Below are 4971 nucleotides of genomic sequence, written 5' to 3'. Positions count from 1 at the left end.
GCTTGAACATCAGGAAGTTCACGGTTCACTTACTGCTGAAGCCTGGCTTGGAGAATTTTGAGCATTACTTTACTAGCGTGTGAGATGAGTGCAATTGTGAGGTAGTTTGAGCATTCTTTGGCATTGCCTTTCTTTGGGATTGGAATGAAAACTGACCTTTTCCAGTCCTGTGGCTACTGCTGAGTTTTCCAAATTTGCTGGCATATTGAGTGCGGCACTTTCACAGCATCATCTTTCAGGATTTGAAAGAGCTCAACTGGAATTCCATCACCTCCACTAGCTTTGTTCGTAGTGATGCTTTCTAAGGCCCACTTGACTTCACGTTCCAGGATGTCTGGCTCTAGGTGAGTGATCACACCATCGTGATCATCTGGGTCATGAAGATCTTTTTTGTACAGTTCTTCTGTGTATTCTTGCCACCTCTTCTTAATATCTTCTGTTTCTGTTAGGTCCATATCATTTCTGTCCTTTATCGAGCCCATCTTTGCATGAAATGTTTCCTTGGTATCTCTGATTTTCTTGAAGAGATCTCTAGTCTTTCCCATTCTGTTGTTTTCCTCTATTTCTTTGCATTGATCACTGAGGAAGGCTTTCTTATCTCTTCTTGCTATTCTTTGGAACTCTGCATTCAGATGCTTATATCTTTCCTTTTCTCCTTTGCTTTTTGCTTCTCTTCTTTTCACAGCTATTTGTAAGGCCTCCCCAGACAGCCATTTTGCTTTTTTGCTTTTCTTTTCCATGGGGATGGTCTTGATCCCTGTCTCCTGTACAATGTCACGAACCTCCGTCCATAGTTCATCAGGCACTCTATCAGATCTAGGCCCTTAAATATATTTCTCACTTCCACTGTATAATCATAAGGGATTTGATTTAGGTCATACCTGAATGGTCTCGTGGTTTTCCCTACTTTCTTCAATTTCAGTCTGAATTTGGCAATAAGGAGTTCATGATCTGAGACACAGTCAGCTCCTGGTCTTGTTTTTGTTGACTGTATATAGCTTCTCCATCTTTGGCTGCAAAGAATATAATGAACCTGATTTCGGTGTTGACCATCTGGTGATGTCCATGTGAGAGTCTTCTCTTGTGTTGTTGGAAGAGGGTGTTTGCTATGACCAGTGCATTTTCTTGGCAAAACTCTATTAGTCTTTGCCCTGCTTCATTCCGTATTCCAAGGCCAAATTTGCCTGTTACTCCAGGTGCTTCTTGACTTCCTACTTTTGCATTCCAGTCCCCTGTAATGAAAAGGACATCTCTTTTGGGTGTTAGTTCTAAAAGGTCTTGTAGGTCTTCACAGAACTGTTCAACTTCAGCTTCTTCAGCGTTACTGGTTGGGGCATAGACTTGGATTACTGTGATAGTGAATGGTTTGCCTTGGAAATGAACAGAGATCATTCTGTCGTTTTTGAGACTGCATCCAAGTACTGCACTTCGGACTCTTTTGTTGACCATGATGGCCACTCCATTTCTTCTGAGGGATTCCTGCCCGCAGTAGTAGATATAATGGTCATCTGAGTTAAATTCACCCATTCCAGTCCATTTTAGTTCACTGATTCCTAGAATGTCTACATTCACTCTTGCCATCTCTTGTTTGACCACTTCCAATTTGCCTTGATTCATGAACCTGACATTCCAGGTTCCTATGCAATATTGTTCTTTACAGCATAGGACCTTGCTTCTATCACCAGTCACATCCACAGCTGGGTATTGTTTTTGCTTTGGCTCCATCCCTTCATTCTTTCTGGAGTTATTTCTCCACTGATCTCCAGTAGCATGTTGGGCCCCTATTGACCTGGGGAGTTCTTCTTTCAGTATCCTATCATTTTGCCTTTTCATACTGTTCATGGGGTTCTCAAGGCAAGAATACTGAAGTGGTTTGCCATTCCCTTCTCCAGTGGACCACATTCTGTCAGATCCCTCCACCATGACCCGCCCATCTTGGGTTGCCCCACGGGCATGGCTTAGTTTCATTGAGTTAGACGAGGCTGTGGTCCTAGTGTGATTAGATTGACTAGTTTTCTGTGAGTATGGTTTCAGTGTGTCTGCCCTCTGATGCCCTCTTGCAACACCTACTGTCTTACTTGGGTTCTCTTACCTTTGGGCGTGGGGTATCTCTTCATGGCTGCTCCAGCAAAGCGCAGCCGCTGCTCCTTACCTTGGACGAGGGGTATCTCCTCACCACCACCCCTTGTGACCTTGAATGTGGAATAGCTCCTCTAAGCCCTCCTGCTTTAAGTTCTTAAAGTTTTCCAAGTTTATTAAGCTCCTGATAGATAAATGGAGATTTTTTAATAGCAAAAGAGTCTAGACCAAAAAAGTAACATGCTTACAATTTATGTACTTTTTGAAAATCATAGATATCAACACTTTTAATGGCTACATAATATATCATACTGATAAATCATAACATCATTTCAAAATGGAAATTGTTTACTCCTGATAGCAAATTTTAAATGCAAAATTCATGCAAATTAAAGAACTCTACAATACAGAAATAAGTTAAATAGAAAATTAATACTTTATAAAGCTTATTTTAAAAATAAATGGCATAGGACTCATTGAGTAACTTAGCTTTTTTATTTAATAATTTATTTTCCTAAGTTTATAAGTTAATTCTAAAATTTTTTATGAGGGACTTCCCTGGTGGTCCAACTAATACTCCATGCTCCCAAAGCAGGGGGCCCAGGTTGGAGCCATGGTCAGGGAACTAGATCCCACATGACACAAGACCCAGTGCAGCCAAATACATAAAATTTTTTTAAATAAAAAATAAAATTTATATGGAAATACAATTACCATGATTAGCCAAGGACACTCCTGAAGAAGAGCAGTGTGGAAGGACTTGTCCTACCAGATATCAAAATTTGTTACAGTTGACTCTTGAACAATGTGTGGGGTTAGAGACACCAGCCCTCTACATAGCAGAAAATCCAACTGTAAGTTAGCCCTCTGTATCCACAGTTCTACATCCACAAATTCAACGAACCTCGGATTCTGTACTACTGTAGTATTTCTTATTGAAAACAATCCATGCGTAAGTGGATCCATGCAGTTCAAACCTGTGTGTCGCTCAAAGTCCAGCTCTATACAGCTATAGAAATTAAGACAGAGGCTCACAAAACACTGATATGAAAAATGGTGTTGGGACCATTGAGCATTCATACGGAAAAAAATTCATTTTACTCACAGTATGTATAACTCACATATATCAAAAAATAAATTCCAAGTAAATTATATAGATCTGAGAGAGACAGGTTTAAAAATGTAAGTTTTAGGGACTTCCCTTGTGGTCTAGTGGTTAGGACTCCGCACTATCAAAGCACCAGTTTAATACTTGGCTGAGAACTAAGATCCCACATGCTGCAGGACGGCCAATTAATTAATTAAAACAATAAAAAGTAAGTTTTTAGCAGATAATTAAGAACAATATCTTCTTGATCTCAGGATAAGGAAAGATTTCTAAAACGACATAAAAAGCACAACCATAAAAGAAAAAAAATTGATGTTTTCTGTTTGTCGAACTATCTGGCCATCAAAAATAGAATTAAGTTCTAACTTAATTTTAGTGATGGTTACATGAATCTATCCATCAGATAAAACAGTATAAGACTGCTTTCTAGCCTCTGTTCTCAGTAGGGATGTTCTTCTCCGGAGGTTCGAGTGGACTGGGGCAAGCTGCCACCAGGCCTCTGAGGGCCAGGTCCCTGGCATGCAGACTCCCTGGGTCTGGAGAGGTTCCCGTCACAAGCCTGCTGGCCCGAGGTTTCTGCATCCTGAACACTGGAGGGCAGCATTCCGGTGTGGCCTCCACCACGCTGACGGTGAGAACTCAGGAGGCCCCAGGTCTGCTTTCCACGTCAGGAGATGGGACGATGGGGGTGAGTTTATTGCTCATCGATTGTATGTCATGGAATTTTGAATAGAAGAGGGGATTTCTTGGGTGTGAAAGGGAAAGGCTTCACAGGATAACTGCAGGTATGTTGACCTTGTCACAGTGTGAAATCAGGTCAACGCAGAAGTGCCACTTAGGGTGTAGATCTTGATAATGGTGTCATGGTCAGAATTTGGCAGAAATGAGTATCACCAGCCTTGCAGGTGAAAGATGGAGGCTTGAAGCACAGATGGCTGCCAGGTGAATACTTACTATCTGGGAGCCCACAGATTATCTAAGGCTGTCCTTGGTGAGGAATTTGACAACTTGATTTCAGGAGCTGCTTAGAGTATTTAAAACTTCCAAGGTTACTAAAAATACTGCTTTTGGACAGTCCATAAATATACATATAAAACAGTGGGGTTATAAATAAAAAATAATGCTTCTTGGGGAAAAAAAACTGTATAGGATTATATGCAAACATACACACAGGCTAAAAAGATGGTAGAAACTGAATACAATGTGTGGTCTAGTTAAAAGTAACGGTCTGATGTCAACTTCCTAGTTTTTCCAACTATGTAAGATGTCACCTTACATCTTACCTCCTCCATCTTACATTGGAGGAACCTGAGTGAAGGGTACATGGGATTCTAGTATTTTGCTGTTTTTGTTGTTCAGTCGCTCAGTCATGTCCAATTCTTTGTGACACCATGGACCACAGCACTCCAGGCTTCCCTGTCCTCCACTATCTCCCAGAGTTTGCTCAAACTCATGTCCATTAAGTCAGTGATGCCATCCAACCTTCTCATCCTCTGTTGGCCCATCTCCTCCTACCCTCAGTCTTTCCCAGCATCAGGATCTTTTCCAGTGAGTCAGCTCTTCGCATCACATGGCCAAAGTATTGGAGCTTCAGCATCAATCCTTCTGATGAATGTTCAGAGTTGATTTTCTTTAGGATTGACTGATTTGATCTCCTTGCTGTCCAGGAGACTCTCAAGAGTCTTCCCTAACACCATAATTCAAAAACATCAGTTCTTTGGTACTCAGCCTTCTTTATGGTCCAACTCTCACATCCTTACAAGACTACTGGAAAAACCATAGCT

Source organism: Bos taurus, chromosome 11 (assembly GCF_002263795.3).
Source record: "Bos taurus isolate L1 Dominette 01449 registration number 42190680 breed Hereford chromosome 11, ARS-UCD2.0, whole genome shotgun sequence".
Taxonomy (NCBI): Eukaryota; Metazoa; Chordata; class Mammalia; order Artiodactyla; family Bovidae; genus Bos; species Bos taurus.
This window is presented reverse-complemented; position numbering follows the sequence as displayed.